Source organism: Macrosteles quadrilineatus, unplaced genomic scaffold, assembly GCF_028750875.1.
Source record: "Macrosteles quadrilineatus isolate MER2022 unplaced genomic scaffold, UCM_ALF_1.0 Scaffold_2__2_contigs__length_208266976, whole genome shotgun sequence".
Taxonomy (NCBI): domain Eukaryota; kingdom Metazoa; phylum Arthropoda; class Insecta; order Hemiptera; family Cicadellidae; genus Macrosteles; species Macrosteles quadrilineatus.
In genome coordinates this window covers 131,463,026-131,483,231 of record NW_026542595.1, presented here as the reverse complement: position 1 = coordinate 131,483,231, position 20,206 = coordinate 131,463,026, and the positions used below count along the sequence as shown (strand labels likewise).

At 33.3% G+C, this 20,206-nt stretch overlaps 1 protein-coding gene across 14 annotated transcripts in view; it reads right to left on the bottom strand.

Annotated features, from left to right (window-relative positions):
- Positions 1-20,206, bottom strand: part of LOC128987570 (PDZ and LIM domain protein 3) — an 80,351-nt gene that overhangs the window by 20,832 nt on the left and 39,313 nt on the right. The gene's annotated exons all lie outside the window — the stretch shown is intronic.

Genomic DNA, 20,206 nt, shown 5'->3' with positions numbered 1-20,206 from the left:
AAAAAAAAACAAAAAAAAACTGTTAGATAGTAACAAGACCAGTGTATGAACCGTTAACACACTCACTCGTCCAGGGCTATCTTTAATATCAAATCTTTATTCATTAACTATCAAAGGTGATATTTAGCCACACCATTGAGCATACACTCCATTTTTAAGTGTCCTCTGAATCTTCCGTAGCTCCAAATCTCTCCAAGTCTCACTTCACCTGGTCCCGCCATCTGTGTTTGAATCCCGCAAGGTAGCCATCCTTCAGGACTACTTTTGGTAATTTCTTCAAAAAAGAGTCTTCTCCCCCTTTAAGCACGTATCCTCAAACTTCTATTCTTCACCTCATTTAAGACGTGAATTAGTGTATATGTTTAAATTCTCCCTGTCATGTGTCCACCACTCCCCTTGATCCTACATGGTCATATCTCCCTTGGAAATTTGTTTTCGAAAAATATAATTTTTTTATTATTTAATCTTCATGTTCAAATACATTAAATTTCCTTCTATTAAACATAAAACCCCCAATTAGTGTCATTAAACAAGAATAAATTGAGAATAACTCAAAATTTTGTCAAAATATATAAGAAAAGTAGACCCTAATTGCTTTGGTGCAAAATATAGATACTTTTAGGAGTCTCAATATAATTCTGTATTTATAATCCGCCCCAGTTCCAAATGAACGTCAGGTCTAGGCCGGACTTAGAGGCTAGAGGCCACTGGGGTTCACTAGTAACAGAGGCTGGCCTGCGGCCAATCACCTAATGTACCGTGCTGGTGGCTGTACTGGCGTTACGTTCATGATCAATCGATATCTACTTTCTCTTATGTGAACTTGACATTGTACAGAGCTTGGTAGCGGAGGTAATCATTTGGAGGTTTGATCCTAGGATTGGAGTATAGATTGTGTCAGAGCAGGTGGGATGTGCTTGTGCATTATAACCATTCTTCCAAACTGTACCCTTTGTTATTTTGTTGCAGTCATCTTAACATTTAATTACACTTGAGTTAAACCGTTAAGGTTGATTAAGACACATATGTTCTGGTGAGTCGCAGGTCCGTAAAAAATTTTATTTTTAATGGATTTCCTGCTGCGCTATCTACACTCATCCCCCGCAGTTCCAGCGCAGGACTGTCAGTTGCACTGCCGTTTGTCAGTCAATTTTAGATTTCTTTCCACCATTATATTTAATTATTTTTCTCTTTTATTTTTAATCTCTTCGTCAGTAAATTTGAATAAAAGATTTATATGCAGTGAAGTTTACTAATATGTTTATAACTTTTATCATTACAAATTTCATTTTATAGTTAGTTATTGTATTGAATTAGAGGTTTAAAATTTTTAGAGTCAATTTCTGTGTTTTTATGAGCGTTTTAGAACAATACAGTTATTTATTCATAAACTGAAACTTCATCCTTTTGAGAACACTGAATAAATCACCACTGCTCCAAATAGTTTTATGATGGAAATTATTATGTAAACAATCTCAGAACAGATTAAAATAATCATAACAGTGTGGCAACCATGCCTTGGGCTTCTTCCAATTATGTCAGTGGTCTGTGGCTAAGCTGAGATTACAGCAAGGCTTCTTACTGGTCAGGATGAACAACCTTTCGTTATTACAAGAAATAGTATCAAATAATATTATGACTTGTCACCTACGAAATAGGATGACTAAAAACTGTCATTGGTACATTGCAAGAGAGATTTGGTGGTTTTATTTGCTGTTGTACATAACAACAACCTGGGATTTTAGTTTAAATTTCAACAATATTCAGCTGTACACAGTTAAAGTTTCAACAATGTTCAGCTGTACACAGTTTAAAATTTCAACAATATTCAGCTGTACACAGTTTAAAATTTCAACAATATTCAGCTGTACACAGTTAAAGTTTCAACAATGTTCAGCTGTACACAATTTAAAATTTCAACAATATTCAGCTGTACACAGTTAAAGTTTCAACAATGTTCAGCTGTACACAGTTAAAGTTTCAACAATGTTCAGCTGTACACAGTTAAAGTTTCAACAAAGTTCAGCTGTACACAGTTAAAGTTTCAACAACGTTCAGCTGTACACAGTTAAAGTTTCAACAATGTTCAGCTGTGCACAGTTAAAGTTTCAACAATATTCAGTTGTACACAGTTAAAGTTTCAACAATATTCAGCTGTACACAGTTAAAATTTCAACAATATTCAGCTGTACACAGTTAAAGTTTCAACAATGTTCAGCTGTACACAGTTAAAGTTTCAACAATATTCAGCTGTACACAGTTAAAATTTCAACAATATTCAGCTGTACACAGTTAAAGTTTCAACAATGTTCAGCTGTACACAGTTAAAGTTTCAACAATGTTCAGCTGTACACAGTTAAAGTTTCAACAATGTTCAGCTGTACACAGTTAAAGTTTCAACAATATTCAGCTGTACACAGTTAAAGTTTCAACAATGTTCAGCTGTACACAGTTAAAATTTCAACAATATTCAGCCGTACACAGTTAAAGTTTCAACAATGTTCAGCTGTACACAGTTAAAGTTTCAACAATGTTCAGCTGTACACAGTTAAAGTTTCAACAATATTCAGCTGTACACAGTTAAAGTTTCAACAATGTTCAGCTGTACACAGTTAAAATTTCAACAATATTCAGCTGTACACCGTTTAAAATTTCAACAATATTCAGCTGTACACAGTTTAAAATTTCAACAATATTCAGCTGTACACATTTCTCCACTTGCAATCATTTAATTTCCTATTCAAAAGGAGAAATGAAGGAGAATATTAAATAAAATCACTGAAATCCAAAGAGACCCATTATCATAATTGAAAATCAATGTTAGAGAGAAAATTGTTAAAATTATTAATGTGGATATCCATTATCGGATTGTCTCATTTGTAAAGCAATGTTTTTCCTATTGTAAGCACTCTGTTTAAAAAAATATACATATTAAGGTTAGATAGAAATGTATAAAGGACTTTAATGAAGCTTTGTAACAGATTAAACTTCATTAGTAGAAGTAGCACGATCATAACATTCAAATATAGAGTTTCATAAATTACTACGCAGCAAACCAGGAAGCCAACACGATTCAATGTTGAGATTTCAAAGAGGCTCAAATATAAATAAAATATGATGTCCAATATAACCAAGAACGGGTGAATGTACTAGAGTGGGGTATGGTTTGCCAGATCATTCTAATGAATTCTATTTCTGCCTTACATTAGTGAATCGCCGCACCCACCGCGCCTGGCGGCTGAAATGGCAACTAACGCCTAATGGTAAACATACGAAGAGAAAACTGTCAGATAAACTGTTTAGACGCTTATTATAAAACTAAGGAGGGTTATTTTCAAAGCATGGAGAAGAGAGTGTTCAGTTTGAATGGCCTTGTTTCCTATCAATTAGACTAATTTGGACACATAACTCAAAACGTTCATGTAAAGAGATTTTTGGTAGAGTAAACAAAAGATTTTAGTAGTCGCTGTAGCTCAAATTAGGTCAAATAAAACTGTGGTTAAAATCGTTCTAATACTTACTTATAATTTTTGTCACTTCTTATTTTAACCGAAGTTGCAACGGGATGGGGATAATTAGAAGATAATTATCGGGTGGGTCACTTTTTTTAGAAACAGTTAAATAAGCTCAAAGATTGTAGAAGCAAAGGCAAACCGTACAACTTTGTTTATAAAGTTCTAAGAATTAATAAATGTCAAAATGCAAGTTTAAATATTTCATTTATTTTTATTTTACAAGTTCTGATTAAATTTTAGACAATCGTGGGGATTGAAAGAAGATGCATATAACTTTCATGGCTGGGTTTGTGATTTAACTTATTCATGTTCAAAACTTCAGTTGATTTAAAATGTTCTCGTCTACCCGAAATATTATATGCACGGACAGATACGCCTGTTGTTTTTAGCATTATCTATGAAACGAAAATTAACTATACGATTAACATTAGCATCCAAACAGTTTTATTCATTACTTGTAGGTTAGTTACATTAGATTGTAATTAAAGACACATTTTTATGTAAAGATGCAAATTCATATTTATGTACGGAACTTTTAACAGTTAACTATTTATAGTTATATATTACTATTTTCCAAAATTGTCTTTCCCCCCCATTTCGACTAAATATGGATATGATGTTAGTGTTCGTATATGAATGTGTGTTAACAGATTACCCAGTTTGTGGAGATCTAGCCTCCATCTCGTATATATATATATATAAAGTTTTGAACATGAAAAACAAAGACAAATAACCCAATAATTTAAATTCATCTTATTAATCATTTAAAATAATTTGTCATTCATAAAAAAGTTTTAAATTAATTGACTATTGGCTCAAATACAGTTATGTATACATTAAAAGGAAATTTGTACAGACTTGAAAAAAGATCTATGTGAATCGAAGACAATGAAAGCCCTTTAAAATAATACGCCGTGATAAATGCTTTTCTTGGTGGAACTAGAGTATATAAAATCATAAACCGTAAATATACAGTACTTTGCGACTATTGAAACCCTGAATCAACACTTCGTCTCAATGATACTTTACGTATTTGTGGACTTAGCCTTAGCCCAAACAGATTAACCCGATGTTTACTGCAGCAAAGATGTTTTGCAACAAAACGTCGATGTACGGATTTAGCATTGTAAACATCGCTGGCAGTGCTGGAAACTAGCCCATCTCTGTCTTACAGAATATGGCGAAGGAACACTGGTAAGCGTACGTTTTTATTTTGTTTTCCTATAAGAATATTTAATCTTTTATGCCTAAACCACTATCCAGTACTCACAACCGTAACTAACACATGGTCTGATAAATGTACGATGTTATGTTTTCACACCTGCAAGTTCACGATCAGCTGTTTCATTGTTACGGGACTAATACATAATTCTTTCTAGTCGATTCTTGTTTCCGTTAAGTGACTGGGTTCCTTGTCGGTTCTATGTTTGTGTACATTTTACTTCCAATTTGGACTATCAAGACGTAAATTACCAGAAGTATACTAATACATTGAACCTACGTAGGTTTAAGTTGTGGTAGGCTATAGTTTTGACATTTGATTTTAGTTTTAAATTTTTGGGCGATTAAAATTTAGATTCAAGGTAAGCCGATTAAAAATTTCTTTTAATTATAAGTTATAGTTTCATAATTATTCTCAATCAAATACCTGTTACATATTAAAGGCATTTTGAATAGATATCACTAAGATTAACTTTTCATTTGCAAGAAATTCAATGTTGAGCATTACAATTCTTAAACAAGATGTGTTTTTTTATGCAGTAGTAACATTGGCGTTTTTGAACATTTTACTTAAATGAAACGTGTTTATGTGGATCTCAATCTATCAAATTCGTAGCTATAACAATCTCTAAAATTTTATTCAGCGTATTGCAAATTCACGACACTTGTTTTAATTATCAATACACCCAGCATTGAAAACGCCTATCACTTTCATCATGTTTGCAGTGCATGCAAATTGTTCTCATGGTGGTTATAATATATGGTTTGTAAAATTACTCTTTAACACCTGGCTATCAAAACAACATTGGCAACTCAATGACCCTATTGTTGTTGATAGTTTTATACTTTCACAATCATTGTACAGAATCTGATTTGAGTGTTTATTTAACTTGAAATCTGTGAATAGTGGTTTATTAAATTTGTTTGGAAATGTACATGTAGGTTTGTCGACAGCTGATCTAAGAATAGTACGTGTACGTTCCTTGTCCATCAGCTGACCAACAAATCACAGCTGGTTGAGTGACGTCATCAGTTGATTGACAAATAAATATCGCATCTATTTCACACCTACATGGGCAACAGATAGAATGTATGTTATTGTACAGCTTTAGTGCTTTGTGGTTGTTACACGGTTATGTACTCAACATTCAGTTTATAAAATGGATAATCATTTAACTTTACAAATGACAGATTATCGTATGTTTAAAAAACGTCAAATTACGACCTTCAAGGACAATTTATGAAATAATGGATAGTTTTGCGTTTCTCGTAATGACGAACATACCAAGTAGGCTATATGGTTTGTGCGGGTGTGACTTGTAGTTTTCTCAAAAGTTCATGGGTACTTTAGGATGTTTATGGATACACAAAACAATAATGTAATAACACAACGTCGAAGCATTATGAGTGACACTAAAAGTCTAACACTAGTGTTTCAATGTCATTACTGTACAGTTCTAGGGATTGCATAAACGTGCTAATTGCAATACTGTATTTGTAAACAAAACCGTCTTGAACAGACTAATCGTCCTGGCAAATTTTAGGTTTGGCACATTTCAGACAATTATATTACGAAATTCCACAATTAGTGCATACAATGGTGAAACCACTTTGCCAAGATGTTTAGAGAATTAAACAACAAAGCTTTACGTGTAGGCTACTTCGACGTAATTGTTCATCTTTAGAGGCTTGGAAGGTATCTTTGTTGGCTTGAAGGAAGAATTTTAAAACTGTTTTTATGAGTGGAGTTCCTTTATTAATGAGAAAATGTTCTTTGTTGACCATGTAAAATTAAATTAGAGTATAAACTTTATTTCTTTACATGCAAAATCCACTATTTTCTCTTTAACCGTAGTTATTTTTGCGGCGATTAATAATCATATACAGTACTGTAGTTTATTCTCCTAATTTTAATATTACTCCTGAAAATTTACAGTCAGAGAACCAAACATGTATCTATGTAAAAGTTGTATTACTTGCTAAATATAGCATAAAGGGAAATTAGGTTAAGCATTTGAAACAATCATTAGTTCATTTCTCTGTATAGGAAATATATTGTCATAGCCTTTATGGGAAATCCTTGGTTGATGACAACTTGACTTTTATCATTTTAGGATCTGCAGAAACCAAAAACGCCTTAAAATAACTCTCATATAAAAGCCATTATGTTGGTGACATTTTGTTGTAATTAAAGCTGTAACGATTAAATTCACTTATGCTGCATAATTATTGTAATTAGGGTACCATAAAAATACAGGCCTATTCAAGCTTAAAATAATAAATAATAAATATGTTTTTCTTTTCAATTATAAAATATATTTTGAACAAAACTTAAATTATCATTGAGGAAAATTAGTTAAACATGAAATAGCAACAATTATGTTACCAGGTAAAAGTGACTCTGGTTTACTTTTCAAACTAGCCAAGCCCAAAATAAAAGATTAGTCATGAGCGTGTATAGTCAGCTGATTCAATTGCGAGTAAACACAATGTACTGTGTTGAGCACAACAATTAATTACAACCATGTGTTTTTTGTCTTTGATGACATAATAAAATTACACAAACTGAAAACCCTGAGTACAGCTGGCAGCTTACTATTATTACTTGTAGAATATCAGTGAAAAGTAAGTATTGGTGGGTTAAGAAGGCGTAATAGATTTTCTGAAATTCTTAAAAGAAATAAAAATATCTATATCTGACTGATTTAAATTAAACCTGAAATACTTTTGCTTTGTCAAAACCAATTGAATCAAAAGCTAAGCTTGCCGTCTATTAAACTAACGGATTGCTTCCAACATACACGATTGTCACACGTTTAGAAATAATCTTAAAACGTTGTGATAAAATACGTGTATTTAATTTTACGTTAGAATAGTTTGTATTAAAGTTTTTGTATGAGATGGGTTAAGTATTACTTTTAGCTTTCCTTCTTGATCTCAAAATATTGCAGTGTGTTTATATTTTGTTTAAGTTGTTTAAAGAACACCGCATTAGTGAAAGGCCGGACTACCGAGTAATTTTAATTTGATTGTATTTTCGTTTTTTTAATCGGTCAATTAAATTAGGTCAGACTTTATTTAGATTATAGGAATATCTGTGAAATAAAACTTATGAGTCTGTGGTAAATATTTCTCGAAATGTTTCGTGATGTTAATAGTTAGTAATATATATATATATATAATTCCATATTATTTTAATTATGTAGAACGTAAATAAACCACGCCGTAGATATACTGTCAAAGACCCACGCAGGTGTTTTGTAAAAATTGTTTGAATATTCTTTTTCAGCATATGAAACATTACATTTTCTATCACTATATTAAAATGATCTTGGTGTTCTCTTAACAATTTGACAATTTCTTAAATAGGCCTACTTGAAAACAACTTGGTATTTAATGTTAACAAAAGCTTACTAGCGTTCATTTTCTAAAACATTCTAAAAATCAAAACTTAATAGCGCCGACATCATTCACGTTTTGTAAAGAAAAAATGTGTAACCCAGCTTTCTTTGTTTATACAAATTCAAATTCACACTACAAAAAAGTCAAAATATTAGCCCAATTGTTAACTTGGTATCCTCAATCCTATTTTGTAAACAAAGGTCTAATTTTTAGTTGTTAATGATGCGTTAAATATTAAATTATTACAACTGTAAATCTTACTCCACAAATAGACCTTAGCATACTGAAAACGAAATTATGTTCCCTAAATTTTCCCAAAGGTTATTTTTTTGTTTCTAACGATAGCTAACTACAATTTTTTTAAATTAATTTTACATAAAAACTGTCGAAGACTCACCCAGTTAGTCGTTATTTCAGTGACAGCGGGGTCGTTGTAGTAGATGGCCGAGGTACGGTGGTGCATCATGGTCGTCATGGTACAAGACTGAACTGATTTGAGAGTGAGGGAGTCTCGGAACCACCGCCCCCACACTCACACACGCACACACACACACTCACACGTCACTGCCACAGTCCGCGGCGCTGGATAAAATTGGAATTGTTTACGATTCTAACCGGTTTTAAAATGTTTTTTGTGATAGTTTTGGTTTAGGGTATGCAACGTGACTTGTTTTCAGGTTGAGGTTTCGATAATGTCTCATAGCCCAGTGTGGTACAGTGGTTATAGTGCTCGCCTAGTAATCATAAGGTCGCCAGTTCGATCCTGAGAAATATGTTTTCATCACTCCGTAACGAAAGTAACTATTTTCGATAACAGCCGACATAAATGAAAGAAAACGTTTCCCAAGCTCTAATTTAGGGCGAGGTAAAATTGATCAGCTGATTTTCCATAGCTCTAAATTTACTTTCCATCGCTCACGAGTTCTCCATGTACTCACTACATGCGCTAGTATTTTGCTACGGTGATTTGAATCAGCTCTATGTATTGTTCAAAGTTGTTTTATTTTACTAGCTGTACCCGCGGGCTTTGCCCCGTTTAACTTTATATGTATTCGCATGGCTCAATCACGTTCATAGCTCGTACCGAAAGGGGTTTTCCGGCACTTTCTCCATTATTCCCGTCCTCGGCTTCGCCTCGCACCTGAAATTGGGGTTTCCTGTGTTCGGCTTCGCCTCAAACAAAAACTTGAGCGCCTGCCGGAAAATGCCACTTTCGGCCCTACTAGTACAGTAGTAATGAATGTACGTTTTTGATGGTTCAAGACTGGACCCAGCTGTCCTTGATCATTGGACTTTTAATAAAATGGTGCTGACTAATGAAACAGCTGATCTTAGTCAGTAACAAAGCTACACAGATCATCTCAATCCATTCTTCAATCATCCTTCACTCATAGTTGAGTTAAAATACGCACATAGATGGCATCCCTATCTCAATAAAAATTGATAATAAACTATTGATCCCAGTTGGTTAAAGGTATGGGCTACGTTTTACTTTATAGATCTTCCACTTTGATTATTATTTTACAATTTTGTTATTATTTTGTCATATTTATAAAAGTAAAGTTGTAAATGTTTAAGGTTCAATTTTGTTTAGATTGACGATGCGTTTTAACATAAGAAGATAGTTACATAGCAGTTTATGGTAGTGTTGTATTCCAATAAGTCATCGAACTCCTCTGGCAAAAAATATATTAATTGATTTCTAAGAAGTGTCCCATGATTTTTTAGAAATAACTTGTTTATCCTTGTTTCTTGACTACTCTACTAGCATCTCCCTAAATCTCTAATTTATATTTTATTCCATTTTGAAATTACTCCATGATAGTTATATCCAATTCCTGATGATTTTTACCTAGTATACAATGTTTGTGTTGAGGTAATGTATAAGCAAATTTGCTGATAAACATACAATTTAACCTATAATAAAAGTCAATATATTCGATTTTACATGAGAAACAATCATAAAAAGCTAAGCGTAGAAAGTTTTCAATTGCCCGCGCCTTCGGTTGTTATGATGCAAAATATTATCAGTACCCATATTGCATCAGAGGACGCCAGGCGTTGCGGGTTCCTTGTCTGGCAATATTACAAGAACCAGTAGCATGGTACCGACAAATTATACGATAGTCTTTGATTGAGGAGGTTTTCAACATTTATATACACATATTTGGGATGGATCGTTCACTTAAACATATTTATGTCTACCCAAGACATTACCAAGGGAAATGGAAGGAACGGAACTACTGGAAATACCTCATTTGTATGTTTGCTTATTCTTTACTCAAGTTAGCAAAAGTTACTTAATTTATTAACTTGAATTTCACAAAGTTTGTCTTTGGGCATCATAGTAAAATATTTATGTAATTTCCATGAATAAATCATTGTAAATGCAGACATATTTCAGTAAAATCCTATTAACGTTATAATTAATTGAATATATGTTATAACGTGACATCGACCTGAATTCTATAACTAGAAAATAAAAGCTCATTTAAACAAATTAAAATAAAATAGCATATAAAATATTGAATAGATTTGTGCTTGTTAAAATATTAAAAGCTACAATACGACAATTTCTAAAACTTAAATGTTTTCAGCTTACACACGAATCAAATATTGTTGTTTATGAACCATTAATCGCAAAACCAGACGGATATTTTGAAGTTGTAAATAATTTTTATCAGCCTACCGGGTATTAATAGAATCAAGTGCTTTACTTAAAGATGCAAATGGCTTTAAAACAAGGAAAACTAAAAGCAATAATTTGTAAGTTTCAAGTGGACAGCAGTGAAAACACAGTGGCCCTGAATATGTTGTTGGGTTATGTAGGGAGGGGATTACGAAATTGTGGTTTGGTCGTCAGACACTAGAGTGCTCCACCAATCGGCATCAATGACGTCACTATCAGCTGTTTTAGCAGATCTCTCAAGTGTGTTGTTTTTGTTTCGACAATTTATCTAGTGAAAGTGAAAATTCGCTGTTATAAAAACTAGCTGTTACCCACGGGCTTCACCCCGTTTTATTCCATTGATTGGTTAAGTTAAGCCGAAATAAACAAAACAGAATACAGAAATACTAACAAATAATTACACCTGATTTTAATAAGGAAATAAATTGAAAGAATTACATACAAATAAGGACAGCTGAGGTTTTTAGCGAATTTCCCCTATAGGGAATAAGCTATTACCGTAGTACTCACGGTAAGACCTGGACCCGGGACCGATTTTTTTTTCGTTTTGAGGTCCCTAGAGGTCAAAAACACCATCCGTTCAAATTCATATATATATATATATATATATATATATATATATATATATATATATATATATATATATATTTATATTTATATATATATATATATATTTATATATTTTAATTTAGGTGTTCACTTAATAGGGCTGCTGATATATTAAATATTTAAGTAAATAAGTACAACTGAGCACCCTGAATATTATATTTTATAAAAATATTTATACATTTTTTATAAAATATAATATTCAGGGTGCTCAGTTGTACTTATTTACTTAAATATTTAATTATTTATATATATATATATATATATATATATATATATGTGTGTCCGATAGCGCGATAACTCGAGAAAAAATGATCCGATTTTGATGAAATTTGGTACAAACGTGTAAACCTACGTTTATTCGAACGAGTTCGCGAACCAGCATGATCGGACCATGGGAACGGGGGTTTATGGGGGCTTTTATGGGGAAAAAATGGGTTTTTCCCATTTTGACCCAAAAAACATAAAATTTTGCAATTTCTTTTGAAACTATTTTGTAGAGCTTAAAAAAACAAATAATTTAGTATATTGAAGCGTTATAATGCGCCTAATGGTTACGGAGAAAATTCCAAAAAATTGTAAATTTAAAATTCCCATGTTATTCTTATGGAGAATAAGTAAACTGTTGTAGTTTGCTTGTTTATAAACATATTTTGCCCAAATTTGGAAAATGTTTTTATTTCTTACTAACTATTAACATTTTACATAAAAAACACTTTTACCCTCCCTGTTGCAGCAAACCTAAGTATGTTTTAAACTGATTCTATTTAAATAGGGAATAAATGTGATAATTTTAAGGAGACATTTTAGTGTAAATCCATTCAGGGAAATGGAAATTCGCTTAGTCTGCAGGTTTGCTGCGGCGGGGGTATTTAACATTATGTATAAGGAAAGTTCCCTTTGGAAAGCAACTACGACCTTGAAGGGCAATTTCTGAAAAAAATGAATAGTTTTGCGCAAGGTTTCTCGTCATGACGAACATTTTAAGTATATGGTTTATGGGGGCGTGACTTGTAGTTTTCTCAAAAGTCCATGGGTACTTTTGCCTTTATATTTAGACAATGTCAAGTACTTAAGGTAAGCAATTTAGCTCTACCGGTACTTTGCAAAGGAATATGACAACAAAACAAACTACTGTGTAAAACGTCTAGTATCACAATGGATTAAAACACAACGTAGTCTCAACTGAGTGGAAATATCATTCGACTAGTAATGAGAATGTCGGTTCAATCCTAAGAAGTCAGTAGCTTTTTACGGTTCAAATCAGGACCCAGCTGTCCTTGATTATTGGGGTTTTGATAAATGGTCCTGACTAAGGAACCAGCTGATCTTGTTCAGTAACAAAGCTCTCATCTCATTCATTTGTTACACATTGTTCACTCAACTTCGCCTCAAAATAAGCACGCTGGTATTTTGGTGAGCAATAGATCTAATGTATTAAATTAGTAGCATCGCCTCCTAGGTAATAAAAAACAACAAAAAATGTAGGCAGGTCCACTATAAATATTTACATCATAGTATTAAGCTACAAAATAATATTTTATATGATGTATTAAGCTTGTGCTCATCGCGTCAATGAGGTAGTTATTTTCCTCACGCTTCTATTTTCGTATCTTGCTCAATCTAACCCTGACCAGTCTCGGGCGTCCTACAATGTTTAACCCACTTTCGATATAAAACCGCAATAAATTACAGTGAAACAAAATTGATAACGGCAGCTTAACCAGTGATTCAACAAGATCTTACGTTTCAGAAAAATATTACTCTTTTACAACCAGTATGGATACACGCTTTTACCAATTTTTACTCTCTCCCCCTTTTTACGTAGTAGGCTTCACGAAGAAAGTGTTATTGTCTAATTTTTCGAGATTTTATGGTGAAAATATCCGTTTTGGGCCCCCCCTGAAGCCAAAAAGTGGGTTTTGAAGTGATGTCTTTGCGTGTGTCTTGGTGAGTGTGGATGTGTGTATAGTGTGTGTAGCTACTGACTACAACTGTGGTCCGATTTTGATGGTTTTCGGTCATCCTTGGTCCTTTTATGTATTTTTATGTTGATTACAAATGGTGATTTTGCCATAAAACCCCCCAAAAATAACGAAACGGTAGGATTTTTCTCAAATACAACTCAATGATTTTTATAAACATTTAGTACGTTATGCTCCTTGAAACTATAAACAAAATGGTACAACCCTCAATTGTGTAAAAATTCATATGTTAACGTTATTGCAAGTTATTTTTTACCCATAAAATATCACCACCATATAGGAAAATAGTTATTGTGTTGACAAGATAATAGGTGAAAGTATGCTGGTACTGTTTATTGTTTGAAAATAATAATGTTTACACGCACGACAACGTACTAGCTTAGTTTTAAATTAAGATATATAATAAAACGTGTTTTTTATAGCAATATATGCCTAATTATATGGAAAATACCCTCCTACCCTTTTTTATTCGTCTAAAATTCTTTTAAGTAACAATTATACCGTAAGTATATCAGTGAAAGCGTTTTGGGTGAATAAGCTTGTTCTAAACCAGCCACAAATTTACTATTTATTACTGCCACCTCTAACTTGCTAATAAGACTTTAATATTCTCACTACATTAATTACCGGGTGTCGTGGTTTAGCATCCTTTGAAGTATTTAAAGTATTAAGTACATCCTCTAATTTACCTTACGAAAAACCTGCCAAATCTGTTGCCTTGTCGTTTGGATAACGTAAATTACCAAACACTAATCTATAATTGTGCCAATATTTAATAAACATTGAGTAGATCACAAACATATGTAATTCGTTTCATTCGTGGCAACTGTAAGCCGTAATGATTGTAAATAAACGCACTTTCATACAGGCCAGTTGGCAAAACTGCGATTGGCAACAATGGGTCAGCTGATTTCTGACAGCACAGCTGGTGCATTGGCGAAGGAATATGGCGCTCGCCTCCTTGTCACTGTTGCGAACTATATTGCGTAAGACCTCCCCTCTAACACATGAGCAAAGAGCAAGTCATTTGAAGGTCGCGTTTACTATAATTTAACATGGTACATAAAACTATTAAAACTTTACGTCATACTAGGATGGAGATCAAGCCAAACGCAATAAATCTACTGATTTATTAACATAAAAATCTTCGTTTAAGGGTCCGCCACTCGAAGTAGATATTTTTTCATTTCTTGTACAGTATTAATTTTATTAGTTGTATACTAAGCTATTTAGATTTTAGTAAAATTACACTTTATTACCCTCCCTGTAGTAGCAAGCCTAGTTACTCCTCAAACCTAATGTTATTGAAATAGATTTGATTGAAAATCAAATGAGGCAAATGAAAATTCGCTTAGTCTGCAGATTTGCTGCGGCGTGGGTATTTTTTTAGTATCACGTGCATGTGAGCCTGAAATTTACTCCAGCTGACTTGACCGGACCATTTGGAAACCATCTACTTACTTTGCCGTGTGGTTAAACAGTGTTTAAAAACTCGTTTACCTACGACCGTTTTTTAAAGTAGCCATTTCAGTCCAGTTCTTAGAATTGAAAAGTTTCACTTTACAGCTGTTTACTTTCATATCCGCATAGTTTCATTTCATATCCGCATAGTTTTCTCATATCCACACAGGTAACGGACCAATGAGGTTCAAGTATTGAGAGAAAAGAATTAAAATTGCAATGCTTCGAACGTCAACTAATCAGCTGATCAGCTGATCAGTTGACCAATTTAATTGAAGATCCGACTTGTTCATGTTGATACTCGCGTATTCTTAATTAAGTTGGTGGAAGTCCAAAAATAAATGAAATATTTGCCGAATTGTACCTGATACAATATTATTTATGGTAAGAATGCTGCTAGCAATGTAATATTTGACGAAGTTTAACAAACACGTAATTACAGGAAATCAGCTGATTATACAACAAGTCGTTGCATCACTTTCAGTGGCAATGACAATACACGAAAACATAACCTCTCTAAAAAGTTATCATTAGTGATTGTTAGTAATTAAATCCAGATTGATAGTAATTAAAAAACGGTCGTAGGTAAAGTAGTGTACGCAACTCGCGTTAATAGTCTTTACGACACTCGTAGAAGTTTTTAAGGCACTCGCCAAGGCTCGTGCCTTAAATTTTCTACTCGTGTCGTAAAGACTCACTTAACGCAATCGTTGCGTAAACTACTATTTCGATATCTGCATTTTATTTTCCATGCACAGAAAGTTTGCAAATTGTATTACCTTTGAAAAGAAAGTATATAGTGGCAGATTCTTCAAATTTTAGTTTCAAAATAACATGATTATTTAACACTTTCAGCTACAACGGTCGATAAGCATGACAAATACAACATGATTTCCTCTACACGGTTATTCTGACTGTGTGTAGGGCCACCTAAAACTTGATTTACCTCATTTGGATGATCATAAGATGAGTAAAATATTATACAAATATGCATTATTTGTCCAATAAATAATCCATAATAAACCATAATGGTCAAAGACGAGTTTACGCATTTCAAATCAAAGCAACGCGTAAATTCGTAACACGGCGCAGAGAGCGGCAATATAGAAGCAGTATCTGAATTGCCTCAGTGTTTTTGAAGGCGTCGAGTGGAATCGATGCGTTTTTAATACATTGATTATTGCAGCATAACTACGCACTTGTTTAGGCTATGTAACGTATACCAGGTGGTTATAAACAAGTTTATTTCATTTTAATTTGGTCTTGAGAACTCTTAGTAAGAAAAAGAAAAGTCTGCAGGTTAATTTGGTGTGGGTAATTTTATTATATTTTATATAACATACACATTTTCCTAATCTACGCTGACTGACTGACTCACTCACTCACTCATCACTAATTCTCCCACTTCCCATTTACCTAGGAGGCTGAAATTTGGTACACCGATTCTTTAGGCATTAAACAGGAAAACTAAGCTGTTTTTATTCTGATCGGACTCTGGGGCTCCGCCCCAGTGGCTCTGGAGTTTCCCATGTTAACCTTATGAGTACTCATATTTAAATGGAATAATGAATCTTAACAGCTGTTTCAATTAAACAAGTTGGTTCTGTTCTATGATGTGCAATAGCATTAAAATTAAAAGGATTACCAACAGGGTGCTGCACTATTATTTTTTAGCGAATTTCCCTATAGGGAAGTAGCTACCTATTACCGTAGGTGGCACGGTAAGACCTAGACCCGGGACCGATTTACTTTTTCATTTTGATGTCCCCAGACGCCAAAAACACCATTCGTTCAAATGTTTATATATGTATATATAAATATACGTCCGTAAACGTGATAACTTGAGTAATTTTTGTCCGATTTTGATGAAATTTGGTTTAAAGGTGTAAAGCGAGATAAACTTGAATGAGTTCGCGAACCAACATGATCGGACCATGGGAACGGGGCTTTACGGGGGGCTTTACGGGGGGTTTTATGGGGTAAAAATTGGTTTTTCTCACTTTTGACCCTCAAAACACAAAATTTCCCAATTTCTCTTTAGGCCTTTTTAAAGAGCTTAAAAAACAAATTATGTCGTATATAAAAGTATTTTTGTTCGGTTATTAACAACGGAGAAACTTAAAAAAATTGTAAATTTAAAATTCCCATGTTATTCTTATGGAGAATATTGTCAAATATTGTAGTTTGCTTGTTTATGGATATATTTTGATCAAACTTGGCAAATTTATTTATTTTGTACTAAGCTATCAATATGTTACTCAAAAACAAACTTTATTAGTTTCCTTGTAGCAGCAAACCTAGGTACTCGTTAAACCTAATATTAAAGATATATTTAAATGAAAATCAATTCAGACAAATGGAAATTCGCTTAGTCAGCAGGTTTGCTGCGGCCGGGGTATTTTAATTTTATGACAACAACTAATTTGCAACCAAAAGGTGAGTGAGCGTAGCGAACGAACTTCAACCAGGACGTGATTGAGCCATGCGAACGAGCTCATCTTGAAAATTAAGAAGTTAAACGGGGCAAAGCTCGCGGGTACAACTAGTGTTGTATATTCCCATTTTCTTATATTCGTAGGCTATATTCTTTGCTTTTATTTTTAAACACGTGTTTGTTTTATCCTTCCACAAATCGTTGTTAAATCAGACGTTGGTTTTACTAACAAATACAAAAGATCACAAGAAGATCATGCTATATTAAAAAGCTCAGTTATTGAAAAGTCTTTTACTATTAGTCTAAACGTTTACTTAACAAGCCATTTATGTGCAAGGATAGATTTAGATTAACTTTCTCATGGTTTAACATTGTGACATTTTCTTGAATAAAAGCATTAGCTATACCGTGGTATTTGCGCCACAAATTGTTTACACACGAAACAATCTCTAGCTATTGCGTCCGTGTTTGGCTGGCGGCTGCTGGCGACTGTATAGTTGGCACAATGTGCTGTGTTGGCAGTCTGCGTTGGCAGTTCACGCTTTGTACGCTAGGTTGCAGCACGAGACAGAACTTAGCTACAGAGTACTTTAAAGTGATACCCCCGCCGCAGCAAACCTGCAGACTAAACGAATTACCAATTGCCTAGTTGGATAATTCCTTGTCAGGTTGATTCCCTATTTATTTAAATAACATTACGTTTTGTGAGTTCTTAGGTTTGCTGCTGCAGGAAAGACAATAAAGTGTGATTTTATTGAAATGTTAGCTAAGTATAAAATAAATATGCCATTTTTTTTTTAGATTTATCCCCAAACAAGCAAACTACAAAAGTTTATTTACTCACCATAAAAATAACTAGTGTACCTGTTTCTCGAATTCGAGCAATTGCGAAGTACTACAGGCGTTATTTTAAAAACAAGAACATTCATAATTTACAGTAACTTTAAAAGAGTCGACTCAAAGATTATGGAAATACTCACGATGTACATAACGGTACGATGTGATAAACATTTCTTGTAAATATCTTATCAATTTTCAAAAGCTGATCTTGTTTTTAGTGTTTTCTGCAAATGTTTCCCACTCATAGCCGCATTCGGTTGTCCATAATAATTTATTTTCTTCCACTTGGTGGTGTCTATGACTTTTCTATGTTTCCATAGTTTGCAAATCGGCTCTTTCAATGATTGGTCAAGAAATGCAGCACAGTGTTAATTCAGTGTATCCTTATGTGTGTTTAGTGTGTCCTTATGTGTTATTTTTAGTATATTAAAATGGTTAAGAAATAAATTGCTTAATGTTATGCTTTTAGTTGAAAATGAGAAATACCAACTTTTACCCCGTTCTCATAGTCGAATCACGTTGGTTCGAAAAGTTTGCACCAAAATTCGTGAAAATCTTGTCATTTTTACGCAAGTTATCATACTATTTATTCATATTAAAGCATTTTTCTTCATTCTTAAACTCATTTACATAATTAATTTCATCAGATGTCCTATTTTGAAGAACGAGAAGATCCTGGCTTTTATTACTAGCTTTCCATTTTTTTTTTTTTTTTACTAAAACCTACGATTGAAATGGGAGGTTCCGATGAAGAAGTAGATTTAAAATGTAGGTAAAGTTAAATCCACCCCATTGTCCATTGTTAAACCCTCCATGAAGGTTGAAATACTCAAAATAGGTAATTAAGTAGATTTGGTATCACTTATAAAAATGACTCACACGTTAACTCAATCCAAATGGTTCAATCCTCCTCATCCAAATGAACATTTACTTTCACAGCAAATACGCTTAAGAATGTAATCATATTTATATACTTTGCTACACACCGTGAGCTTTAGATATGAGATACTGTGAAGCAGAATATTCCAGAGGTGAAAAATCAGCACCACTCTTGTTTAAGCAACTTTTCGCAATATACACTATGATAATAACAGAGTCGCAATGGAACTCTTGTAGGGATCAAATCTTGCAGATCAAACCTAGCATAGTGATCAAATCCAAGGATACTGAAAGGGATAGATGGTTTCTAATGTTTAAATTGTTAATTGATAAGGTTTTAGGGTTACTATTGTAGATATGAGGCGAGAGGCCTTGCTAACTAGGAAGTCTACTGGAGGTGTTTATGTAAACACTGAGAGCTTTGCACTCAGTAGCAGAGCGATCAGATATTATAGGCTAAGTCGGAATAGAATGGGGTCAGTCGGCCAGAAGGGGAGCCACGGGAGGTAGTGCGTAACTTGTCCTGTCACTATTGTTGGGCTCAGCTCCGACGGGAAAGTTTTCGATGGTAAATCTATTTGTTGGAGAACGAGTAAAATTCGGTTTTGTTCACTCAGAGAAACTTGGGAGTCTTGGTTTTGAGGGGATTGCGTTAAGTGGTCTTTTGAATAAAAAGGGGAGTTAATTGTTGTTAATATTCATGTTTTAGAGTTTTTAAGGAAGGGGGGACCTAGCTTAGTGGTTGCGCTGTCTCCAGAGTGGTTCTGTAATTGGATCTCACATTTTAATTGTAATAGACTTATTTGTAGGGTTGTTCTATGTGTCAGAGATCGAATTACATAAAGGTTTTGTTGTTGTAATAGAACTACGACTTAACTTATTATTTCTGAGGAAACCAACCCTTCTCACATAAGTAAACTCTTACAATAAAATATTCGAGCTCAGAGCTACCAGCTCATGTATAGGTTCCCGATAGCCTAATAAACAGAAAGGGGGAGGTATCGTGTTCTTTACAAAAAAAAAAAAAAAAAAAAAAATACTATAGCAAACATTTAATAGCAATAAAATTAAATTAATTTTAAATTAATTAAATTTTAAATTAAATTAATAAATTAAATTAAATAAATAAATTAAATGAAATTAAAATAAATTAAATTAAATTATATTATATTAA